This window comes from Mobula hypostoma, chromosome 3 (assembly GCF_963921235.1).
Source record: "Mobula hypostoma chromosome 3, sMobHyp1.1, whole genome shotgun sequence".
Taxonomy (NCBI): Eukaryota; Metazoa; Chordata; class Chondrichthyes; order Myliobatiformes; family Myliobatidae; genus Mobula; species Mobula hypostoma.
In genome coordinates, this window is record NC_086099.1 from 184656221 (window position 1) to 184684150 (window position 27930).

Consider the following 27930-nt stretch of genomic DNA (forward strand, 5'->3'; position numbering starts at 1 on the left):
GACAGCGAGCCATGGAGAATCAGTGGAAAGGACTATCAAATGGAATTATTTAGAAATTAAATGGTGAATGAGGTGGAAAATTGCACTACCTAAAATCCCACAGGATTCAATAAATAATTCTGGAATAATGGAATGGTGAAATAAATAAAATTAAGAGTCAGGTTACAAAGGAAGGGCCTACAAGTCTGGAGAAGATTATAGAGGTAGGATATAGTTAGGCAAGGAGAAATTTGAAATTTGACTTTAATGCAAATCAGAAACAGGGGGTCAGTGTAAGTTTAAGATGTACTTGAAGTGCAGGAATAACTGTGAATAGGTTTAGCTGACTGGATTTTCATCAAACTAGAGCTTTTGGACAATGGAGTATGAGAGGTTAGCAAAGTGTATTTAGAGAATGAGGGTAGAGAGAAGGGTCAAGGGCAGGAAATACTGCAGGGATATAATCTGATTTCATAGTCAAATCTGTTCGAGGTTTGTGGCATGGTTTTGCAGGAACTAAAAGTAGTTGCTTTGAAGGTCTTGGGATGAGACAAACTTTGGTTCACTAATTCAAACCCAGCTATTTTAATGCCAAGCAACATTGGCAGTATTTTACTGCTAATTTGATGGGAATTAAGCAGATTTACACAGAATGTTTAGAAAATCAGTTTTAATCCATATATAACCATATAACAATTACAGCACGGAAACAGGCCATCTCGGACCTTCTAGTCCGTGCCGAACTCTTACCCTATTCTTTCAAATTTCAAAATCCAAAATAGAAAAAACTAAGGATTTCCAGAACCATCACAAATGAAGCCTGCAATTAATGTGGGCACAACTAATCAGACTGCACACAAAAATTAAGTGCCCAAACTTAAATGTTATTAGAAGGATGGATGAGAGTGGGAGGGCAAGAGTCAAATGGCAACAACAGCAAAATTCAGATATCAGAGAAACAGAAGCATGGAGAAACAGTTGGAGATATCTTAACAGTCTCAGCTTTAAACACCCTCACAAATTTCTACAGATAGTCATAGTCATACTTTATTGATCCTGGGGGAAATTGGTTTTCGTTACAGTTGCACCATAAATAATAAATAGTAATAGAACCATAAATAGTTAAATAGTAATATGTAAATTATGCCAGTAAATTATGAAATAAGTCCAGGATCAGCCTATCGGCTCAGGGTGTATGACCCTCCAAGGGAGGAGTTGTAAAGTTTGATGGCCACAAGCAGGAATGTACTGCGGAGTGCGTTTTTGCATTCTAACTGACTGCATCACCAGCTAGTATGGGGGTGGGAGCCACTGCACAGGATCAAAACAAGCTGCAGAGAGTTATAAACTTAGTCAGTTCCTTCACGGGCACTAGACTCTATAGTATCCAGGCCATCTTCAAGGCGTGGTGCCTCAAAAACGTGGCATCCATCATTAAGGATCGCATCTCCCTGGCCATGCCTTGTTCTCATTGCTACCACCAGGAAACATAGAAAATAGGTGCAGGAGTAGGCCATTCGGCCCTTCGACCCTCCACTGCCATTCAGTATGATCATGGCTGATCATCCAACTCAGAACCCTGTACCTGCTTTCTCTCCATACCCCCGATCCCTTTGGTCACAAGGGTCATATCTAACTCCCTCTTAAATATAGCCAATTAACTGGCCTCAACTATTTTCTGTGGCAGAGAATTCCACAGATTCACCACTCTCTGTGTGAAGAAGTTTTTCCTCATCTCGGTCCTAAAAGGCTTCCTCTTTATCCTTAAACTGTGATCCCTCATTCTAGACTTCCCCAACATCAGGAACAATCTTCCTGCATCTAGCCTGTCCAATCCCTTTAGAATTTTATACGTTTCAATAAGATCCCCCCTCAATCTTCTAAATTTCAGTGAGTATAAGCCTAGTCGATCCCATCTTTCTTCATATGAAAGTCTTGCTATCCCAGGAATCAATCTGGTGAACCTTCTTTGTACTCCCCCTATGGTAAGAATGTCTTTCTTCATATTAAGGGACCAAAACTGCACACAATACTCTAGGTGTGGTCTCACCAAGGCCTTATACAACTGCAGTAGAACCTCCCTGCTCCTGTACTCGAATCCGCTTGCTGTGAATGCCAACATACCATTTGCCTTTTTCACCGCCTGCTGTACCTGCATGCCCACTTTCAATGACTATGACACCCAGGTCTCGTTGCACCTCCCCTTTTCCTAATTGGCCACCATTCAGATAATAACACACATAAAAGTTGCTGGTGAACGCAGCAGGCTAGGCAGCATCTCTAGGAAGAGGTACAGTTGACGTTTTGGGCCGAGACCCTTCATTCACCAGCAACTTTTATGTGTGTTGCTTGAAATTCCAGCATCTGCAGAGTTCCTCGTGTTTGCGTTTTTAAGTTCAGATAATAATCTGTTTTCCTGTTCTTGCCACCAAAGTGGACAACCTCACATTTATCCACATTAAATTGCATCTGCCATGAATTTGCCCACTCACCTAACCTATCCAAGTCACCCTGCATCCTCTTAGCATCCGCCTCACAGCTAACACAGCCGCCCAGCTTCGTGTCATCTGCAAACTTGGAGATGCTGCATTTAATTCCATTGTCTAAATCATTAATATATATTGAAAAACAACTGGGGTCCCAGCACTGAGCCTTGCGGTACCCCACTAGTCACTGCCTGCCATTCTGAAAAGGTCCCGTTTATTCCAACTCTTTGCTTCCTGTCTTCCAACCAATTCTCTATCCACATCAATACCATACCCCCAATACCGTGTGCTTTAAGTTTGCACACTAATCTCCTGTGTGGGACCTTGTCAAAAGCCTTTTCAAAATCCAAATATACCACATCCACTGGTTTTCCCCTATCCACTCTACTAGGAAGGAGGTACAGAAGCTTGAAGGCATACACTCAACGATTCAGGAACAGTTTCTTACCCTCTGCATCCAATTCCTGAATGGACATTGACTCCATGAACACTACCTCGTTATTTCGATATTTCTATTTTTATTTTTACACAACTTATTGAATTTAACCATTTATTTATATTTACTGTATTTTGATTTTTTTTCTCAAATATTATGTATTGCATTGTACTACTCTGTAAAGACAACATATGCTGGTGACATTAAACCCGATTCTGACTCTGAGATGAAGTGTATAACTATAGAAGAATGAAAGCATTATAAAGACTGAAATCTTGATTGAATAACATTTTTCAGAAATTGGAAGGTTGAGAGATTTTGGTTTAGCCTGGATGAAGTAACTTTAATTATTTACTTTGTAAAGTAAGAAAATCATAGAAAACAATTAAATAGGTAACATTTTGGCATGAATAGAATGAGCTAAAACGGTAAAATGATAATAATAGAAATAATGAGTAGATCTGCAAGGAAGCAGCTTGCAATGGGTCTGGCACCTTCCCAGCAAAAGAATGGTTATTAACTCTGATGATGGCACATAAAGAGACAGGAAAGTTGGTTGTGAAGGGGATGTGCACATAAATATTAAAAGCAGAAAATGCTGTAAACACCCTGGCAGGTAGGCAGCATTTCAGGAATGTGCAACAGCATCAAAATTTCAGGTCAAAAAGATGCTTGTCAGAAATGGGAAAGTGAATTTGATAGATTAAGTGTGAGCACAATGTTCTGGCAATTTGGAATATAATATACAAAAATAGGAATATATCTATTTTAGCAATCGTTATAAAGCAGTTGGGTGGACTAGTATACGTTTGATTTTAAAAGAGCAAGATAAAGACCCAATTTCCCTCAGGATCAATAAAGTATGACTATGACTATATTCAAGATCTTGAGGAGTCTTGAGAGCACGGATTTGGAAAGACTGCTTCCTGTTGTGGGGGAATTCAGAATAAAGGTTTATCCATCTGTGTCAGAGATGAGGCAATTTTATTTTCTTTAGTGGGTTGAATGTTTTTGGGACACTGTTCCTCAAAGAGCAGTGAAAATAAAGTAATTGAATAATTTTAAAGGAAGTTGGAGATATATTCTTAATAAGCAGAGGGATGAAAGTTTACTATGGATAAACAGGAATGCAGAGTTGAGATTACTGGCATCACTCGCATCCCTCTTTACATCAGTGGCACAGCAGTGGAAACTGCGAGCAGTTTCAAACTCCTGGGAGTACACATCTCACACCATCTCTCATTACCCCAGAACACACTCTACACAATCAGGAAAGCTCACCAGTACTTCTACTTTCTAGGGAGGCAAATGAGAGCTGGACATCACATCTATACTGACATCATTCGACAGCTGTGTAGCAGAGAGCATCTAGCAAGCTGCAGACACTGCATTGCGGCAGACACTGCATGCGGCAGACACTGCATTGCGGCAGACACTGCATGCGGCAGACACTGCATTGCGGCAGACACTGCATTGTGGCAGACACTGCATGCGGCAGAAACTGCATGCGACAGAAACTGCATTGCGGCAGACACTGCATGCGGCAGAAACTGCATGCGGCAGAAACTGCATTGCGGCAGACAGGAAGGCTCTACAAAGGGAAGTCAAAACTGCCCAATGTATCACAGGCACCAGCCTATCCTCCATCAAGGACATATATAGAGAATGGTACCAGAAAAGAGCCAGTAACATCATGAACATCAGTAACATCCACCCATCTTGTTTATGACTGCTTGTCCCATTCCCATCAGGGACGAGGCTACACAGCGTCCACAGCAGGACCCCAGACTCAACAAGTTATTTTTCCCCAAGCAATAAGGCTGATCAACACTTCCACCCACTAACCCACCCTTGTCAATCACCTTATGTACAGACACTCCTGCGACTAGCACCACTTAGTGAACATACAATCAAGGTATATAAGCAATCTTATGTATATACACAGCATTTATTACGTCTTTTTTGTTGTTGTATTCTTTATTTTATTGTGTTGCTTTTGTGCTGCATCGGATCTGGATGACAGTTATTTTGTTCTCCTCTACGCTTCTGTACTGGAAATAACATTAAGCAATCTTGCATCTTGATTCTTGAACAAGCAGGTGTGTTGCAGTCAGGGGAAAGTGACTTGGTCAGTAACTTGTTCATTTTTTAAAATTAAAAAGCATTATTTATAGTAAAAATCTATACCAAAGAAGAAACAGTATGAAACTTTTATGGTCAATACGTCTACAATGTGTTACCTTATTTTTTTAAAATAATAACACCACTGCCACTCATGTAGCCCCATTTCCTTGTCTAAGGGGCTTACATAGTCATGAAGACCGTAAGACAGAGGAGCAAAATTAGGCCATTTAGCCCATCGAGATCTGCTCCGCCAATCCATCATGGCTGATGTATGATCACTCTCAACCCCATTCTCCTGCCTTCTCCCCGACTCAGACCCTCCATATGAGGTAGCAATGAGGCCTAGTCAATTGTTCATTGGATGGATCCTCGGCACAATCACAAGTATTCATGAGGATCAGAGGGAAATGAAAGTGTACCCTATTGTCAACTGTTACATTAGATTATTGTAATCTCACAACCTCAAATAAAAGTATTTTACCATAGAATAATGAATTCTGTTTTTTTTTTAAACTAAAATCCCTAATCAGGACTCCACATAGCTGGAAATAACCCAATTACCAGCCCAATATAAATGTTGGCGAACAGAGATACACCTATAACTATTTAAAACAGCTGAAAGCAAAAAAAATTAATGAGTCGCAACCCTTACATCCATTTTGTAAAGGATTAGCCTGTTTAATCACCTGAAGACTTCTTAAATCCAGCAACAGATAATTTAATTGTTCAGATCAACTGTATGCACTGTCGAGAATGTAAATTTTACCCATTGGGAAAATCGCTCAATGCTAATGGGCTGGGATACATTTATACCGATGTTATTGTTTTGATGTTATTGGTCTGTTAGCAACAATTATTGAATATTTTATAATTCAAACTGCTGCTAATCACCTAACAAATTGAAGTTCACTTTGCAAAAGAGCAATATTATACTCTTGTGTTTGCAAGTTATTGGGGGGGCTTTCTGGGGAGAAAAGCTAAAAGTATGTAATTAATTTCAGGCAGAAGCTATTATACAAAACTACAGACTCCATTTTCAGACTGGGATTAGAAGAACTACATTAAAGCACCAATTCAATTTTATAGTAACCCTACATTATACCAGAGATACTAAAATAAAATAAAATGTAAAGTTAACAGGAACGCATTGCATTGGTTATGTTAAAGACATGATCTGCATGATACATAATGAAACATACACTGGAAAAAGCTGCAATTGAAGTTTTACTTGGGTGGCTACAACATTCATTGTGGAAGTAATGTGTACTTACAAGAAAATGAGACATTTTAGGAAATCTCCAGGGTTCTAAGTGCACTGGGTCCACGTAGGGCCAAGATGCACATCTGGCCTGTGTGATTGTTTAGATTTGATTGCCTAAGTGAATTACCAGCTGCAATGATCAAAGACGCAGATATTAGTGGTATTTCTACCAAACACCAAACTCAGAATAACTATGAAGGACATTTTTCCCCTCTTTGACATTGGCCATTCTTTGCAATGCCAATTTGATCCCCAAAGCTCAGTCCTTATACAAATGTACTTGTACCAAACAATTTTGTGAAAGATCAGATTGGAAAACCAGCACCTCCCTGTGGACCACCCACGAGACTGAAGTGTCCTGAACTTTTAAGATTCTCACTGGTCAAACCATGCTGTCAGGCAAATGGCTAGGAAAATTGTTAAACATCTATGTCCATAATGTCTATGTTATTGAATATCCAACAATAAAAAATCCATTTGAAAATCAACACTTAAAAAACAAATGGAATTTTAATAAAACACTTAGAAACAATTAAATACATTGAGGTAAACAATTCAATCTATTTAAATGAACTAAATTAATTTTAAATATAATTACTAGAAAACTACCCATTTCCCTCAGAACAATTTCCCTCTCATGTAAACAAATGGAATCATTCATCAATTTAAAAGAATAAATGACGCAGGTTCAGTGGGCTTTCCAAAAAAAGCCAGCGCTCCAAGAGAGGTTCCTGAGTCCATCATCAAAACCCAGAAAGTAAACCATGAGAATCTTAAAGTCAGGACACTTCAGTCTCATGGCTGGTCCACGGGGAGGCGCTGGTTTTCCAATCTGATCTTCCACAAAATTGTTCGGTACAAGTATAAGGTCTAATATATATTTGATTAAGCCTACAGTACTGTGCAGAAGTCTTGCGCACACGCACACACACGTTTGTAAATCTGGTGGGAGCAAAGGATGTTGGGAACAGTGATGGCAGAGCACCATGGGAGTGGTGAGAGACAGGTGACAGAGCCAGGGTGAGGGGTAGTGTGGGTACAGACACACCCAGCCCTAAGACACGAGGCAGGGGTCATTTACTCCCAAGCAATTTGTTTATTGATCATTACATTACAGAATGTATTTCTGGTGCTTTCTGCTCTTTCCTTTTTCTCCCAAACATGATGATTCCCCTCTCCCTGCCCCCTTCCCACTCTCAGTATAAATTAGAGACCCATATCAGGATCAGGTTCATTATCACTCACATATACCATGAAAAATTTTATTTTGCAGCAGCATACACACACACACACACACACACACAGTATACCTGTAGGAATTAATTCACTGTGGGAGAGGAAGGGCAATGAAGGAAGAGGATTTCTCTTTGTGGTAGTCCATCTGATCATAAGACTACAGATAAAGGAGTTATCAGATCAGGACTTTGAGGCTTCTTGGACATTTCCTGATAATAGATTGTACGGCGAACTTGACAGAGCATTTGAAAATACTGAGGACTTTTGATCCAGAATCAAGTCATTTGGTCCATCATGAATGATAAACTTTATTCAAGATGCGAGACCATGGATCTGTGCCTGGAAAGTCTTCACTCTCCAGGGCACAGGCCTGGGCAAGGTTGTATGGAAGACCAGCAGATGCCCATGCTACATGTCTCTCCTCTCCACGACACCAGTATTGTCCAAGGGAAGGGCATTAGGACCCATACAGCTTGGCACCAGTGTCGTTGCAGAGCAATGTGTGATTAAGTGCCTTGCTCAAGGACACAACACGTTGCCTCAGCTGGGGCTCGAACTCACGACCTTCAGGTCGCTAGTCCAATTCCTTAACCACATGGCCACGTGATAAAGAGAAATATATAAGGAAGAAAGAAGAAGTAATGCAAAGAAAAAAATCACACTCTTATTCACTACATTATGTAGAGGAAACTTAAAAGAAAAAACACCAACAAGCAGAGCATCAGAGCCATAATATGACTCTCTGAGGCTGAGATGACACCCTTTCATTGTTTGAGGGACTTTCCCACCCCTTTGTGTCCAGAGACAAGAGGAGGTATACGGTGGTCTTTCCCCACACAGCTGCATCAAGCTTTGTTGCATTCCTCAGAATGTACTATTTCAACATGATGTGATGACCTTCCAAGCTGCACCTGATGCCTGTGTCAATGTGTGCCCCTGGGAACAGCCCATAGATCAGAGAGTCCTCTGTTACGCAGTTGCTAGAGATAAACCAGGACACAGATTCTTTTATCAGTAATTCAAAATGTGGTGACCATTTCTGTCACTACCATCACTCGGGCAAAGATCTCCAAGTTCGTTCCATTCTCTAGGTAAAATAAGTCTTTCCCCCATCTCTCACTCAATTTCCATCAAGTGCATCAATTTCTTACCCACTGGGTTTTAACCCCATCCACAAAGGGAATTTTGTGTTCCTCTATCCAGCAATGCCCCACAACACTTTATATATCTCAACTGTTGTCCCTCAACCTCCTCTGCTCCAAAAGAAAACCTCAGCTAATCAAAAATATCCTCATTGCTATGATTTTCCATTTCTGGCAACATCCTCCTAGATCTTTTCCGTGTACTCTCCATACAATCACACCTTTTCTGCAACAGGGACAAAAACTGTAGAGAGCACTCAAACTGTAGCCTAATCCCCTGTTCCTACATTCTACATTATATTTGATAAAGGGAAACAACCAGTGTGCCCTTTTAACCACCCTATCAACCTGACCTACTGTAAGAATCTGTGGACATACAAGTCTTTCTGCTGCTCTGCACCATTGTAGTATATCTCCTGCTCAGAAACACTTCCCTAACTGCATTGTTCCCTCCAAATTAAATTCCATTTGCACTTTTCTGCCCAACCAACTATACCCACTTCTACCTGTCAGCCTCCCCTCCATGGACTGCCTTGGTAATGCAGCCACCCAGCCTGGTCATTCTCTCTTCTCTCCCCTCCCCTCAGGCAATGCTAGCTTCTCACTGCTGCCAACAGGAAGAAAGTACTAGAGCCTCAGAACCCACACCAACAGATTAAGGAACAGTTATTACCCCTCAATCATCAGGCTCTTGAACCTGTGGTGATAGCTTCACTTACCCCATCACTGAACTGTTGCCACAACCTATGGACTCATATTCAAGGACTCTTCATCTCATGTCCTTGATATTTATCGCTTATTTGTTCATTTATTTGTTTATTTATTTATTCATTTGCCTGTCTATCTATCTATATATTTATTTATTCGGTCCTCTGCCTATTTATTCAAATAATATATTTGCCCGTCCATTCATTCATTCATTCATTTACTTTAGTATTTGCAGTTTGTTGTCTTTTTTACATTGGTTGTTTGTCCATCCTGTTGGATGCAGAATTTCAGATTCTATTACGTTTCTTGGATCTACTGAGTATGCCCACAGGAGAATGAAACTCAAGGTTGTATATGGTGACATATATGCACATTGATAATAAATTGACTTTAAACTTTGAAAAGGTACAAGGCCGTGCACCCAATATGCTGGAGAAACTCAGCAGATTTGGGCCGAGATCCTTCTTCATGGCTGGAAAGGAAGCTGGTGGTGGGGTGGGGGGAAGATGCCAGAATGAAAAGGTGGTGGGAGGGGAAGGAGGACTAGCTAGAAAGTGATAGGAGAAGCCAGGTGGGTGGGAAAGATAAACAGCTGGAGATGAAGACACCTAATAGGAGAGCAGTAGATGCAGATGAGGAGAAGAGGTAAGAGGTCAGAGTAGGGCATAGAAGAGGGAAGGGCAGGGAAAAAATTATCTGAAGGAGAAATTGACATTCATGTCAGCTGGTTGGAGACAGAATATGAGATGTTGCTCCTCCACCCTGAGAGTGGCCACACTGTGGCAAAAGAGAAGGCCATGTACTGACATGTCATAATGCCAATCGGGATAGGCATAAAATGGTTGGCCACCGGGAAAATCTGCTTTTGGCGGATGGAGTGGAGGTACTCGACAAACCAGTCCTCCAATACAATAGCCTGAAAGTATGAGCCAGCATGCTCAAGAACAGTTTCTATACACGTTATTAACAATGTTGGAAAGTTCTGTAGGATGAATTTTGACCTCAAAATCTACCTAGCTATGATCATGTGCCTTATCTACCTATACTGCATTACCTTGAATGCTATCAGTGCGCTGTTGTAGTTATCTATATGAATGGAATGCAAGACAAATTTTTCAAAAGTAAACCAATTTACCAACCACATGGTCAATTTTAGCATCATCTGCTAATGATTTTGTGATGCCCCCAAAACTAGGGAACTGAGTGCTAAGCCCCCTGGAATCCCAGAGATAACAGCTTCCAGTCTCAAAAACATACATCAGCTATTGCCCCATGTGTTCTTTCTCCACGTTAACTTTGGATCCAATGTGTCAATATCCCTTGGATCTCAGGGGTTTTAACTCTGTTAAAATCCATGTAGACTACATAAAATGCACAGCTTTCAATCAAAGAATCTTTTTCCCTCCCCTCAAAGGATTCCATTAATCAGACCCTAAACATATTCAACTGATTGTCCTTGATTGTTTTCTACCTTTCTAAATAAAGCTAATTTAAAACTTTTATTGAGATACAGCACAAAGTAGGCCCTTCCAGCCCTTCAAGCCACACCACCCAGCAATCCCCACTGACCAATTAACTTACCGACCTTTGGACTGTGAATTGAACCAGGTTGCCCGTACTGTAATTTATTGTGCTAACAACTACACTACTGTTACCAGAAAGGATTCAATTTTTTTTTTCCATAACTGAAGTCAAACTAAATTGGCCTGTAATTACCTGGTTTATCCCTTCCTCCCACTGATTCTAGTTCTCGAATCCTCTCGTACCACTCACGTGGCCAGGAAGGACTGAAGAATTGCAATCAGAGTCCTGGAGTCTCCTCCCTCCCTTCCTTCCTTTACAACCTGGAATATATTTCACCCAGGACTGGCAACGTCTTCATTTTTATGAACGCTAAACCCATTATTACTTCCTTTTATTATTTTAACCCATTCAATATTTTAACATCCGTTCACCATAACATTTTAAGACATTTACAGATGATTCATTAGTTATTTATAAATCTTTATTCAGCAATTAATACACAAAAAAAACTTCCTTCAGTAATATGCAGTGTCTTGTAGAAGTATTCTGCCCCCAACCCTTTGTTCACACAATTGAGTATTACAGCCAGGGATTTTGAACAATTTAACTGAGGATTTTTATTTGAGAATCACATGCTCCTTTTTTTTTCCCACAGTAGAGCACAAAATAATGGGGGAAATCGTGAAGCATGAAAAAGTAAAAATTCAAAAACTGAAATGTTAGCAGTTCAAAAGTATTCATCCCCTTTAGCTTAGTACTTAGTTGAACCACCTCTCCCAGCTATTACAGCCAGTAGTCTTTTCGATAAGTCTCTACTAGCTTTGCACAATGTGATAGAGCAGGATTTGTCCATTCCTCCTTGCAAAATTTTTCAAGCTGTGCCAGCTAAGGTGGGGAGTGGCAGTGAACAGCAATCCTGAGGTCTTGCCAGAGATGTTCAGTCAGGGTAAGGTCAGGACTCTGACTGGGCCATTAATTTTCTTCATTTGAGCCACTCTGGCTGTGTGCTTTGGGTTGTTACCCTGCTGAAAGGCAAACTTCCTCCCCAGTTTAAGCTTTCTGGCAGAGGCTAGCAGTTTTTTTTAAAAAATCGAGGAGATCTCTGTATTTAATAGTATTCGTTGCCCCATCGATCCTGAGCAAATTTCCATTCCCTGCTGCTGTAAAGCATCCCCACAGCATGAAGCTACCTCCACCATACTTTACAGTAGGGATGGTGTTACTTGGCTGATGCATAGTATTAGATTTATGTCACATGTACCACTTAGTGTTGAAGCCAGAAAGTTCACTTCAGTCTCATCTGACCACAAGTCCTTCTTCCACATCTTTAAAACATCTTCTAAGTGACACTTTGTAGTCTTTATGGGCAAGGATATGCTTTCATTTTAGCCTGGGCCTCTTCCTTGCCACTCTTCCATAAATACCCTTTTTGTACAAGGCCTTAGAGATTGTAGGGCCAATAACTCCATCTCCACTTGCAGCTAGACTTCTGCAGCTCACTCAGAGTGACTGTTGGCGTCACAGCAGCATCTCTTACACTTACCATTCTTCTTCCTAGCTACGTTTAGAGGGGTGGCCTGATCTAGGCAGCGTGGCTGTGGTTTCATATTTTTTCCACTTTTTCACGATTGACTGCACTGAGCTCCGAGGTATGTTCAGTGGCTTTGAGATGCTCTTGTACCCTTCCCTAGATTTGTCCTTCTCTGTTATCGTTTCCCTAACTTATCTTGAATGCTCTTTTGCTCCATGCTCAGATCAGCTATAATCTTATTGAATGGCACAGCAGGCTCGACGGGCATACTCCTGCTTTTATTTCTTATGTTCTTATGTCAGACATCCCACCCTGCAAAAACTCATTCAGGGAGGTAACACCCCCCCCCCGCCGGTCGACCCCCAAGGGTGTATGTAATACTTTGTTTAGTGATTTTGTCTAATCTGTAAACTGTTGGGTATATGCAGCAAATGTTACATTAAAATATGTAGTTATATTATATTATCATGTTTATACTATTACAACTTTAAGCAAGTCTACAGGGAGTTTGGCCTCATCACGTAGGACATCAAATAGCGTAGCTCCTTGCAGCTAGCCAGCTAGTTTAAATCAGGGGTCCCCAACCTTTTTTGCACCGCGGACCAGTTTAATATTGACAATATTCTTGTGGACCGGCCGACCCCGGTGGGGGGGGGGGGGTGGGGGGGGGTGTTAAATGCTACCAGAATATAGGTGATAAGTCAACTATAAGTCACTTGTAAGTGGTTAATGCACTCAATTTCGTTTCTAAAGGGGTTTATCTAAAGAATTTAATATTAAACACACTGCGCATATTTTCCTCACATGAATGTAGTGATAAGTCAATTATAACAGTGGTCCCAAACCTCCGGGCCGCAAAGAATGCAGCGGTAGCCAGAACGCACCCAGCACATCTTTAAGAAAAAAGCCGAAATAAACAAGCTAATTGATCAGGTGCCGCACGGCACGTAAATGTCGGCCCAGATCAGAGACGATGCAATCCGCAACCACCTCTGATCTGGGCCGACATTTACGTGCCGGGCGGCACCTAATTAATTAGTTTGTTTATTTTGGCTTTTTTCTTAAAGATGTGCTGGGTGCGTTCCGGCCACTGCTGTATTCTTCGCGGCCCAGAGGTTGGGGACCACTGAATTATAAGTCACTTAGAAGTCAATAGCATCATAACATTTTAAGTAGCGTTTGGATATTAAACACACAGCACATATTTTCCTCGTATGAACATATAAAATCATTGCAACACACCAATGTCACTGAATCAGTGGGAGCCCTGGGCTTGTTTTCCTGCAAAAACACGGTCCTATCGACGGGTGATGGGAGACAGCGATACTCGAAGGGGGTTCCTTATGTCCAGTCTATTCCGCAATTTAGTTTTCGTTGCATTCATTGCAGAAAACTCCGCTTCGCAGAAATATGTTGGAAATGGAAGCAATGTTTTCAGTGCTTTCGTGGCTATCTCAGGATATTCAGTCCTGACTTTGATCCAGAATGTTATGTCAAACATACTTTTCAGCCCGTCGTCATTTATTTGCAAGCTCGAGGAGTTGATCTTTTTCCCACGCTGACATGGATGATTCACCGGGGACATTCACAAATGGGTCACGGACCCATTCTTTTGCACGTCTTGAGTCACTAATGACCTCGCGTGCATTAAAATTCAACAGTGCATGACAGGGAATGAGGAAAGGTACAGCTGACTCATATTGTTTCATATCGCCAAATCATATTGTTTCCTCGTGGTTGGGGACCAGTCTTAGCACGAAGAGAGACCAATCAGGATGCTCGCTCTCCCTCTTCCTCTCAAAAACATCTATTTCTGGGATATTGTGTATAATTTCCGGGCGTCAGGGAGCCACATCGATATGCGGGAGAATCCCGGAACTTCCGGGAGAGGTGGGATGTCTGTTATGTCTTCATTTTGGTTTGATCTGTTGAAAATTTACCATACTGTTGGACGTTAGTGAGAGAGGATATTTATTCTTATGAATTCATTGAAAACAAGTGATTCTCCAATTTTCTACATCAGCAAATTGGATGAGTTGGTAAGGTAATATACAGATTGCACCTGGGGAATGTTAGCGTAGTAATTACAAAGGGGGTGAATACATTTTCAGCCTCACAATTTTGGTTTTCTAGTAAATTGTTGACAAGTTTTGGAATATTTCTTTTGATTTGACATGATGCACAAAGATTTGTAGATTAGCTAATCCTACTTCAATATATTTTAAATTTAGAAAATGAGGCCGGAAAATGTGAAAATATTTGTGGGGGCTGAATACTTGTGCACTTTATGGCAGACAGAGTTTAAACAATTGTTTAAAAATTGTAAATGTTACATTTAACACAAATGAGAAGAGGGTGGGAGAGAGAGGTGCTGGGAAGAGAAACAGTAAAACCATGTCTGGCATCCTTCGACTCATTTGAACTCAATTTATATGAACTCAACAATGTACTAGCATTTTACCAGAGTCATGCAGCATAGAAACAAGCCCTTCAGCCTGACTTGCCCATGTTCCCTATCTGAGCTAGTTCCATTTGGCTGTGTTTGGCCCAATATCATCCAAACATTTTCATCTAGGTCTGTTGAAATGAGAAATATATCTTTTTTCTCATGTAAGCAAGAGAAACAAGGCTTTCTGTTGGTCTGGGTCAACCATGGATGTTGTGCCCCAGCTGTCTACATGATACGCAAGCCAGGGCAATACAATATGGAGAACAAGCTGGTGCCTATGTAGGAGGCTCCATTCTCTGTGTAGCTGATAAATCCAAAGGAACAGGAGAGACCGATACATTTTGGAACCAGCGGTGTCACAGCAGTTGCCAATCAACATTGAACTCAACATAGGACTGCCTTAGGGAATCCAGCTCTGGATTTTTCCCTCGGGGTTTCTTCCTGCAGCCTTCTCCCTGAGTGGATATAGCTGCAAGGTGGCAGAGGTTTGAGATCGAAGTTCTCCTTCTCCTAGATGAGCTGCCAACCAAGGCTGACCAGCCACATCTGCCCGAATAATAGATTTTAAGACGCTAATAACCCGCCTTTGCCTTTCTCCTGTCAGTAGAAGAGGTTCCACCGGGTTTAGTTGCTAAACTTCATGTGAAGGCGAGTAGCTGATCTAGGTTGTCAGAGGTTATTTGAGAAACATGCCATAAAAATGCTCCCACAGAGCAACCTCCTGGCTTATTCACTGTGCTTTCAACATTAAAAGAGTGTTTGAACCTGTTAAAAGTGGAATCATGATGCAAAAACTTCACAGTGGAAAAATAGTCCATCTTTACAATTTTTTGCAGTGGGATTAACATGCACTGTGCTGTACAATTCTTATTAAATCAATTTTAGAAAAATTTTGCAAAAACGATCCGTTAACTCAAATATTTAAATTAACCCTGTCTCTGTACAATTTAATCATCAGCACATGGCAGATTTGGGAGGAAGAGAGAGGGAGAGGGGGAGGGGAGAGGGGGAGGGGAGAGGGGGAGGGGAGAGGGGGAGGGGAGAGGGGGAGGGGAGAGGGGGAGGGGAGAGGGGGAGGGGAGAGGGGGAGGGGAGAGGGAGAGGGGAGAGGGAGAGGGGAGAGGGAGAGGGAGGGGGGAGAGGGAGAGGGAGGGGGGAGAGGGAGAGGGAGGGGGGAGAGGGAGAGGGAGCTGGGAGAAAGGTCTGCCACTCATAGGACATCATGTCAGAATTTAGCAACATTATGGGAGTGCATTTGTATCTACAGGTGTCCACAGTCCAGCATTGATCACCTGGGTACATGCTGTAAGAAGAAATCTACCTTACGATTTTTATGCCCATTTTGTCTTTCTGTTCCAAGGGCCACTTCCCTTATCCAGTGACTTCCCTTATCTTTATTTTTGAGCTATTTAGAAAAGCAATTTGTCTCTAAGTTTATAGCAGCTTTGTTGACGAGTAACAAGATGGTGTCAGAACCATCCAGAGTAACTTGCACATTAACATTCATTTCCTCTCTGTATGGGAGAAACATGTCCCGTCAGCAATTCCTTTTCGCAATGTGTTCATCAGTAATAGTTCAATACAGAGAAGATGGTCTGCATGTACTTACTAAAAAATCCCCATCCATGTGAACTGCTAAAGCATTGATGAAGGAAATAATAAAACAAATGGCTATTTAAAAATAATTTAATTTGACAGCTTTAAACTTGGATCAGCACAAGATCTGAGATTAGATTTAATTCAGAGACCCAACGCAAAATAAGTGATTAAACTTTGTAGAGATGGATCTTGAAATATATTAATTTTAACTAAATTTTACAAAAATAAGTAGGGGACTATGTCTTAAATCTCCAGAATGCTAAAAGCATTGCTGAAATTTATCACATTCCTGCGAGTATCAATTTTGTAGGTCAATGGTTTACAAGGTCAATGTTGTTACTTTAAGAATGCAATGTTTAGAACATCAGGCCCTCCAGCCTACTCCGACATTCACCGAGAACATGGCTGGTCTACCCCAGGACTCAACTCTTCCTCTGTGCTAGTTCCACATACGCCTCCATTCCTTAACCTTTCAAAAAACAAATCTCTTGCTCAAATACCATCAGTGATTTAGCCTACACAACCCTTTAGTTAGAGAATTCCAGAGATTCACCAACCTCTTCTTTGTATCTTTAGCTGTTAGTGAATCATACTTTGAATAATCAAAGCATTCACCAAAATATAAAAAAATTACATTTCTAACTTATAATTATCTTACAGGAAAGATGGATTAATTAACATTTTCACTTTTATAATTTAGTGCAATACCGAGAAGGAACATCACATATTTTAAACCTTGAAATTATAGTGTTGCTTTCTTTTCCATACATGTAGAACAAATGTATATCTTCCTCGCCAAGATACCTGCAGTAAATTCATCCAGCTATTCAAATACTGCCATTTAAAATGCACTGCACCATGACATTGCTTCCACTAAAGAATAATTCTAAATGCCGTATGCTCACTTTGGAATCTAGCTCAAATTCTGATTCTTAATGCAATTCTGAAATTCAAAGATTGAATGTACATTTATTATCAAAATATGCATGCAGTATACAACCCTGAGTTTCGTTTTCCTATAGAGAGTCATGAAACAAAAAAAAACACCATGGAACCCGTTCAAAGAAAAACATCAAACACCCGACACACAGAATAAAGAGCAAATTGAGCAAATGACAAAAAAAAAACAAGTGAAAAACACAGAATATCAGAATCAGGTTTATTATCACCAGCATGTGACGTGAAATTTGTTAACTTATCAGCAGCAGTTCAATGCAATACATAACCTAGAAGAGAAAAAAATATTAAAATAAAAAATAATAATAATAAAGACACAAGTAAATCAATTACAGTATACATATATTGAATAGATTTTTAAAAAGTGCAAAAGACAGAAATACTGTATCTTAAAAAAAAGTGAGGTAGTGTCCAAGGGTTCAATGTCCATTTAGGAATCAGATGGCAGAGGGGAAGAAGCTGTTCCTGAATCACTGAGTGTGTGCTTTCAGGCTTCTGTATCTCCTACCCGATGGTAACAGTGAGAAAAAACCATGACCTGAGTGCTACAGGTCCTTAATAATGGATGCTGCTTTTTTGAGACACCACTCCCTAAAGATGTCCTGGGTATTTTGTAGGCTAGTGCCCCAGATGGAGCTGACTAGATTTACAACCCTCTGCATCTTCTTTCAGTACTGTGCAGTAGCTTCTCCATACCAGACAGTCATGCAGCCCGTCAGAATGCTCTCCAAGGTATAACTATAGAAGTTTTTGAGTATATTTGTTGACATGCCAAATCTCTTCGAACTTCTAATGAAGTATAGCCACTATCTTGCCTTCTTTATAACTATATCAATATGCTGGGATCAGGTTAGATCTTCAGAGATCTTGACACCCAGGAACTTGAAACTGCTCACTCTCTCCACTTCTGATCCCTCTGTGAGGATTGGTATGTGTTCCTTCGTCTTACCCTTCCTGAAGTCCACAATCAGCTCTTTCGTCTTACTGACGTTGAGTGCCAGGTTGTTGCTGCGACACCACTCCACTAGTTGGTATATCTCACTCCTGTACGCCCACTCGTCACCACCTGAGATTCTACCAACAATGGTTGTATCATCAGCAAATTTATAGATGGTATTTGAGCTATGCCTAGCCACACAGTCACAGTGTATATAGTGAGTAGAGCAGTGGGCTAAGCACACACCCCTGAGGTGCGCCAGTGTTGATCGTCAGCGAGGAGGATATGTCATCACCAATTCGCACAGATTCTGGTCTTCTGGTTAGGAAGTCGAGGATCCAACTGCAGAGGGAGGTACAGAGGCCCAGGTTCTTCAATTTCTCAATCAGGACTACACAACACCAAACTATAAATCATCGAACCATTCCAGGCATATTCAGTTCAATCTAGCTCTGCGTCTTTCGTTAACTTCAGGCCATACAGCCAGTCTGCCCTGATCAAAATCGCACAAAATAGCAACAAAAGAGGAACAACCAGAAACCCATCATCACCTGAACTACAGAGCGCAATCCACAAGCTGCATCGATTAAACCTTGTCCAAGACCCAGGACTGTGGCACCATCCTCCAGCAGCATCGAGCCAGAGGGTGAGACAGACCATTCCAACCCGGGGACCTTCCCACCGGAACGGGGGGGGGGAGGGGGAAGAGAGAGCGAGAGAGAGAGAGAGAGAGAGCGAGAGAGCGAGAGAGAGAGAGAGAGAGAGAGAGAGAGAGCGCTAGAGAGATAGAGATAGAGAGACAGAGACAGAGATAGAGACAGATAGAGAGAGAGAGAGATAGAGAGAGAAAGAGACCATTACACACAGTCCTTCAGCAGTAGCGAGCGAGAGGCTGGTAGATGGCACTGATAGCTCACTCGCCTTCCATTCTCGCCTTGATTATTTCAATCTTCCTTGATGCTTTAATTGACGAGATCAGCGAGAAATGGAGTCAATCATGGGCTCAAGGCAATAAGACCAATATTCCTTAATTCACTTTTAACAGAATATTATTAACTGGATTTTCAAAGCATTTGTTCTTCAGATCTGGAGAACTTTGGTTTAAGTGATTTATTACCCTCATTCATTGCTAGTGAATACTGCAAGGCCACCAAGAGGTTTCATAGTTTTTTCTGCACCTTGGCCAGTATATCACTGCATTTCCTGTAACAAGTTTCAATAGAGGGATTGAATTCATGATCTCTAGCTTGTGAACATTACAGCCCCAAACAATGGCCCCATGTGCACTGGTTAATGGAATACAAAGGCTAAATTCCCCTTCCTAGAGATGCTGCCTGGCCTGCTGCATTCACCAGCAACTTTGATGTGTGTTGCTAAATTCGCCTTTTCTGGTTAGGGGTTCTTACAGTACAAAGGCTTTGGTTTATTATTGTCAAATGTACCACAATACAGTGAAAAACTTGTCTTGCATACCATTTATACAGCTCAAATAATTACAGTGCATTTTGCTAGACTAAGGTAAAATAATAAGAATGCAGAATAAAGTGTAAAAGCTACCAAAAAATTGCAGTACAGGTAAACGATAACATGCAAGATCAGAAAGTACAAGGTCAAGAGTCCATCTTACTGTACAAGAGGTCTGTGAAAGAGTCTGATAACAGAGGGATAGAAGCTGTCCTTGAGCCTTGTGGTTCGTGCTTTAGGCTTTTGTATCTTCTGTCTGCTGAGGGAGGGGAGGGGAGGGGAGAGAATGTCTGGGCTGAATCGGGACTTTGCTTACACCGGTTGCTTTACTGAGGCAGTGAGAAGTAAATACAGAGTCCATATAGGGGAGACTAGTTGCTAAGATGCGCTGAGCTGTGTCACAACTCTCAGCAGTTTCCTGAGGTCACATGCAGAGCAGTTGCCGTATCAAGTCATTATGCATCCAGACAAAATGCTTTCTATGATAAATTAATAAAAACGACTAAGAAGTTAAAGGGATACGCCGAATTTCTTTAGCCTCCTGAGGAAGTAGATGCCCATGACATGTATGTGGTTGGATTTGGACAGTCTGTTGGTGATGTTCACACCTAGAAACTTAAACTCTCAACCTCAACAATGTTGATGTAGTCAAGAGCATGTACACCCCTCCCCCAACCTTTCTGAAGTCAAAGACCAGTGCTTTTGTTTTGTTGACATTGAGGGAAAGGTTGTTGTCATGACATCATGTCACTAAGCTCTTATCTCTTTCCTGCACTCCAACTCATGGTTATTTCAAATGCGGCCCAATATGGGGCATCATCTACAAACTCGTAGATGGAGTTAGAGCCAGAGAAGGAAGCTATCTCACCCTGCACACACGCAGCTACACTTCGAAAAAGTTTTCCAGTTAATCCCAGTCCTCCTCCCTCCTTTTCTTAAACCACGACACTTTCATGTAATTGTCTAAAGATCAGTTTCTAAAATGCTGTTAGACATCACCTTCCTGATCATAACTAGTAAAAAAAACAGAAACCCCACTTCACATCACTTTTCCCAATTAAGTTATTGTTTTCTATTATTAATTCATCTAAATCTAATGAAAGTGACTGACTAGAAGAAATGGGGGATGTGAGTGGTTCTAAGGTTGGGCAGAAATGACCACCTCTGTCTCCAGTGATTATGAAGCTGTTAAACTGTTGTTCTGAATGTTAGAATTAACCTGTATTCTAATACAGAACTTGACCTTAAAATTGTTTTACATATATAAAAAAGATTTTTCTAGAAATACCACATTCTTCATTTAACTTGGAAATAAAACATACAACAATGAACCAACATGAAATCTAAAATAGTACATCATGGTCTCAGCTTGTTCTCAAACCGCCGTCAACCTACAGCATGCTAAAATCTAGCAACTAACTGCCATGTTCCTGCAAGTGGCAGACAGGCTGGAGTTCAACAACAGTTTTAATGGGAGATGATGATATACAATAGAAGAGGAACTTGACATTCTGCTTAAAAAGCAAAGAAATATAAATAGTGGTCAATTTCTTCTCAATTGTCCATTTCTATCTGCAATAATCTCAAACTCCTGGGGTTGGGGGAGCTGAGGAAAGAATGGGAGGCAGAATAAGGGCCAGGGACAGACCCGAATTAACAACAGTCATTTAAAAGGCTGACTGAGTATTTTTAAATATGGATGTCCTACTTTAAAAAAAAAGAGCTTTTGGTACATTAGCCTTTATTAATCGAAGTATTGAGTATAAGAGCTGGAATGTTATGATGAGGTTGTATAAGGCATTGGTGAGGCCGAATCTGGAGTACTGTGTTCAGTTTTGGTCACCAAATTACAGGAAGGATATAAATAAGGTTGAAAGAGCGCAGAGAAGGTTTACAAGGATGTTGCCGGGACTTGAGAAACTCAGTTACAGAGAAAGGTTGAATAGGTTAGGACTTTATTCCCTGGAGCGTAGAAGAATGATTGAGGGGAGATTTGATAGAGGTATATAAAATTATGATGGGTATTGATAGAGTGAATGTAAGCAGGCTTTTTCCACTGAGGCAAGGGGAGAAAAAAACCAGAGGACATGGGTTAAGGGTGGGGGGGGGAGTTTAAAGGGAACATTAGGGTGGGCTTCTTCACACAGAGAGTGGTGGGAGTATGGAATGAGCTGCCAGACGAGGTGGTAAATGCGGGTTCTTTTTTAATATTTAAGAATAAATTGGACAGATATATGGATGGGAGGTGTATGGAGGGATATGGTCCGTGTGCAGGTCAGTGGGACTAGGCAGAAAATGGTTCGGCACAGCCAAGAAGGGCCAAAAGGCCTGTTTCTGTGCTGTAGTTTCTATGGTTCTCTATAGTGCAATGTCTTATTTCAGCCTTACTATTCAAACGTTGATGTTGATATATCCACTACATGTTTCGGAACATGCCATTACCTGGCCTGTAGGTCCCACCTGTACTGCAAATGGCTCTTTTCATTTTACTCTCAGTCATACAGGGATCTGCAGTGCAAAGGGTGACAGGTATTAAATGGACAGAGGACGTATCAAACTTATTTGCGAGCCGCGATAAGTTCTGGCACTTTTTTTCCTGCTTATGAAATGGGGATGAAAGGAGCTGCGAGACTGGAGCATTTGCTTAGTAGTGACTGGTCTGAAATGTGTACAGAGGTGGTGCCCAACCTGGGGTCCAGTTATTTCAATGATATGGCCGGTATCAATACATCAAAATGAAGAGGCGTATGTGGTGGTGTAATATTTTTCTGTTCCTTAAATCCTTATCCTTTCACTGATCCATCGATCTAACCCATTTTTTCTTTTGTAACACTTGGTATTTGCTGCTTCAACAGCAGGAGTGTTGAGTATTACAAAAGGGAAAGGGGTATCTGCCCCATTGGTTTTGTAAACCTATTCCACCATTCAGTTACTGTATATCCAATTGATTTATCACGTAATCTTATCCTCAACATTTGTGCCCTGCCTGACATTTTCAATTCTTTGACTGATCAAACCTCAGCAGCAGTTTTGGAGATGTGTGGAAGAGTGTTCTAAATTTCAGCTACCTCATGAAAAGATTATTATCTCCCTTAATTCAGGAAATAGGCACCAGAGGAATTAGTTTCTGTTCACTATTTCAATGTCTCTGATCATTTTAGAAACTGAATAAGTCATATCAAACTTCAGAAATAACAAAACAATTATACATACAAAATTGTTACTTAATTGGGATACTAATAATGCATGCGAGTTATTGCAAACTTTACAGTAAAGTGATTTCTTGGGAACGACATACAACATAGTTAACAATGAATTAAGCCAAGAGTAATTTAAACTCTTGAATTTAATAGTTTGAACTGGAATTATATATCGTGACAAATTTTCACCAAGCCCACTCTTTTAACTCACAGAGTAACAATATTATATGAACATAGAATACACAGTCACTTGAAAACTACACAATAAAAATGCATCAATATTATGTAATTTCACTTTGAAATATGAATAAAAAGTGCCACAAAAATTAACCTATATTCATGAGAAGTTAATTTTTTCTTTAAGATCATGGATGACTCAGTTCCATACCAATATTATGGCTTCCAACGTGGTTGCTGAGGCCACAGTGCAGACAGCCCACCCTGCAAAAACTCATTTCAGGGAGGTAGCACCATCAATTTGTGGGAGACTCCCGGAACTTCCGGGAGAGGTGGGACATCTGCAATAGAGTCACTCCTTAGCAGCCAGCCAGCTAATTTAAATAACGTTAGCTATGTTAATGAACGAATGACACCCGTTAAACTCACCTCAACATGTCTTTTACAGTCTTATGGGCAATAGAAAAGTCACTGTTGCAAACAGTGCAGCGAGCAACACTGTCATTATTTTGACCCCTATTAGGCAGGGGACTACACTTTAGTGTAGTCTGGGGTGACGTACGTTTTATATTTTCTTTTTTTGCAACACTCTGCCATGGCATGCGCTCTGTGTGTGTGTGTGTGTGTGTGTGTGTGTGTGTGTGTGTGTGTGTGTGTGTGTCTCTCTCTGCCCCCCCCCCCCATGGTCTCTCTTGCTCGCTCTCAAAAAAATTGATTTCCGGGATATTGTATCTAATTTGCAGGCATCAGGGAGCCACTATCAATATGCGGGAGACTCCCGGAACTTCCGGGAGAGGTGGGATGCCTGATAGTGCTGCCCACAGACACTGCCACAGGTAGGCCAGGAGGTGCACTATTAGGTCAAATAGTTGGATAAAATAGGAAGTGGTACATTACTTCTATTGTTAATGCAGAGTTTCTGATATACTTCTGAAGGAACTCAAGATTCTCAATGACATCGGAAGATTAAAAAAACAGAGACCACAAGCCCAACACAAATCAACAGCTCAACAGTGCCACTGGTATATGATCGGGGGTATTCTGGAGTCATGTGAATATAGCAGGTATTAATTCGAGCAAGAGCCAGTCTTTAGTTCTTAATGTAAATTGCAAGCAGTAAATGGAAGTTAAAATCTGACAGACAAAGTGATATGGTTTGCAAAATAGTGACCATGAGACGTTCACATATGCATCAGCCAAATGATAAGACAAAGGGGCTGTGTTAATTGCTCTGCATCAACTCTGTCTGGGTTTAAGGAACTTGCACCATTGTAACATTAAGCATTATAAGTTCAGGAAAGTGTCAAAGCCAAGGTAAAAGTTCAAAGTAAAATTTACTATCAGAGTACATACACGTCACCACATGCAACCCTGAGGTTCTTTTTCTGTGGGCATACTTAGCAAATCTATAGAACAAACTGTGAAAATGCAGATATAAATAAATAACCCATTAATATAACAATAGAATAGAGTCCTTAAATGACAGTAGCTATCCCCTTTTGTTCAAGAGGCTGATGCTTGAAGGGTAGCAACTGTACTTGAACCTGGTGGTGCGAGTCCTGAGGCTCCTGTACCTCTTACCTGATGGCAGCAGCAAGAAAAGGACATGGTCTGGGTGGTGAGGATCTTTGATGATGGATGCTGCTTTTCTGTGGCAATGTTTCATGTAGATATGCTCAATGGTTAGGAGAGCTTTACCCGTGATGTACTGGGCCAAATCCATCACCTTTTGTAGGATTCATTGGTGTTCCCATACCAGGCTGCAATACGACCAGTAAACACAGTTACCACCACACATCTATAGATGTTTGCCAAGGTTTTCGATAACATGCCGAATCTCCACAGGCTCCTGATGAAGTAGAGGAGCTGCCACGAACATTCAGCGGTAGCTCCCATTGTTGATATACAATTCAAAGGAAGCTTTATCAATCCAAAAGTATTGAAGTAAACAGTATCATTGTCACTATTGAAACTGTATTGAATCACCTTCTGTTACTTTTGATCTTACGGTATAAAAATGTGATGTACTGTTGGGTTTGTGAGTCTCAACTGAGAGTGCCTCCAGAATGATGCCTGGTTGTTGTGATGAAGAAAGATTTCTATGTCACCAGCTTTAGTGCCTTTCCAGACTATGATCACAATCACAGCTTTAGGAGGCTCGTCCAGTATATGTTTGTGACCCACTGTGTGGCCAGCGACTTGAACAGTCTAAGGGAGTGAGCGTTTTCAAGAGTAGCACCCACACTTAATCTGTTTAGGTCAACAACCACAGGATCACCAAGTGTCAAAGAACTCAGCAGAGAGCTAAACTGGTAGATGTAAAAGGGTGGGTGGGTGTGTGTGTGTGTGTGTGTGTGTGTGTGTGTGTGTGTGTGTGTGTGTGTGTGTGTGTGTACGCACGCACGCACGCACATGTGTAGGACCAGACCTTTTTGGTAGCTTGCTGAGACACGGCCACCAGTTGTGAAAGTGGTTACTGAACGTTCGGGATGCCAGAGAGGATGTGTGGATACTCGTTTGGGAGACTTAATAGCAGGATACTTGTTTGTGTGTGTTTTAAGAATAACTTTAGAATGTTAAAGTAACAGACTTTATGTGAGGGAAAACAACAGACATCATGAGTTCAGCGGCACAAAAGTGGAAGATTGCAGAGTACATACTCTGTGTTTTAAGTATGTGTTGTTACAGTCACAGTCATACTTTAATGATCCTGGGGGAAATTGGTTTTCATTACAGCTGCACCATAAATAATATAGTAATAAAACCATAAATAGTTAAATAGTAATATGAAATAGTAATAGCTTGCTTAATATGAGAATTAGTGTGGAAAACACTAGTCCAGAGATTCCCTCGGGTTCTGATATTACACTTCTTCAAGAAAACCCTTTTCTCTGACTCTCTAATGATCCCTTGAAACTATGGAGTTTGAAAGAGTGTAGATGTTTTGGATGTGATAGGCCCTTTGGGGCAAATAGCACGTAATTCAGGCTGCAGTACATGGGGCATTGGCTTGGAGCACTTTGTGGAGTTGGTATTGGTGATATCTCTCACCTATACTAAGGTGCTACCCATAGACTCTTCAGGTCTCGGAAATGTACTGGAGGGCAGGGATCACTACTGCCCAGTTGAGCAGAGAGTTGTGTTGAGCCTGACAGGAGAGGACAGTGGACTGCCTGACCTGGCGAGTTCCTCTAGCAGTTTGTTTTTTGCTTTAGGCTTTCCTTTGATAATCAAATTAATATCTAGTTTATGGCAAATTAGTTAATTTATATGGAGACACTTTCTTCAGAAAATGTGCGGTGTCTCTTCTGTGCCATGAACAACAAACCACTTCTGCAGCTGGTCGATAAGACATAGAAAGAGAGAGCAGAGCTCACAACTGAATGCAAAGTGCTGGCTTCCCAAACTGTCAACTGGAATTACCAGCATGAACTAAACACTGTTTTTTCATCTCAGCACCAAAGGCACCTATGTGTCTATTTAGATAACCCCTCTTGCAGTCAAAGAAATTAAATTATTCCATCACAGTGGCAACAACCATTAATCCTTATCATCAGAATCCCACAGAAATAGTCAAACTGGTGGCTACACGTCCTCAACGTGGCCATGTTTTCGATGCCTTTATATGCCAAAAACACTAAAATGCAGATAATTTTTCAATACCTAATTGTTTTGATGTTAAATTAACTATTATATTCAGCAGACAAGAATTCTAATTCACCATATTTTGCTCAAGCAATGCCATTAAATCAGCAAATCATTACAAATTTCCGATGTTTTACTTTCTCCACATATCTAAGGTCTCATGATACTAGCTCATTTCCCATCAATATCTTCTGCAAGCTCGCCAAATGCCAGTCGTCTTTCTAGAAGTATTGTGCTCAAAGCTTAAACTATAAACAAACTTCCTGAAATGTACGCTAATGCCGGACATTTAACTTAATTACTTCGCAAGATCCAGCTAATCTAAAACATTGGGTTATCCTGAAAAACATACAGTAACAATGACAACCAATTAACTGACTTTCAAGCCTTATTTCAATCCTGCTGTTATTTAAATTGTGTTGCAACAGATGATGCATATTTCCACCTCATCACCTTTGAAATCAATCACAAACAGGAACACAAATTACACTTTGCAATTTTGTAATGTGGGTCCTTTTGGGGTTTGAATGGCTTTAGGAATTACTAATTTAATTTTAATCACATTGTGTTCAAATTTAGATATCCCACAGTTTTGGCTAGGCAGCAAGCGATGGAAGTTTGAGGTAAATATTTGTTTGACTAGCACCATTGGCACACAATAGCTGTTTGTGCCATCTACAGAATGTTTGCAGTCAGTGACCCTGGCTACTCTGAGAGCACCTCCCAAACCTAAAACTTTGACCACTCAGAAGGGCAAGGCTGCAGAGAAATACTGATAACTGCAGGTACCACTCCAGGTGATATACCACCCTTTCCTGGAGATGTGATCACAACTCCTTCAATGGGTCTCAACAGCATCATGTGAGTACCAAGAACAGCAGAACTTCAAAAGGTAGCTCATCACCGTCTTTCTAGGTTTCTGTCTTGCCATATTCAGAAAAATGAATAAAAAACTGTCAATTTACAGTCACAGGAATGTGATTAACTACCAAGTTTCAGCATTGTAGAATAATACAGCATGGAAACAGGTCCTCCAGCCCATCTGGTCTGCACTGACCAAGATGCCATCGAAGCA

The 27930-nt window shown here is 40.9% G+C and overlaps 1 protein-coding gene across 3 annotated transcripts in view; it reads right to left on the reverse strand.

Annotated features, from left to right (window-relative positions):
* The window catches only part of pip4k2aa (phosphatidylinositol-5-phosphate 4-kinase, type II, alpha a), a 296126-nt gene that overhangs the window by 131798 nt on the left and 136398 nt on the right, over positions 1–27930 (reverse strand). The window contains exon 1 of one of the 3 annotated variants that reach the window (XM_063044237.1): positions 10954–11046. The exons of the other annotated variants lie outside the window; for them this stretch is intronic. The gene's annotated coding sequence lies outside the window, so the exon portion shown is untranslated. Of the gene's footprint in view, positions 1–10953; positions 11047–27930 lie in introns of those variants that run through there. 3 annotated transcript variants of the gene reach the window in all.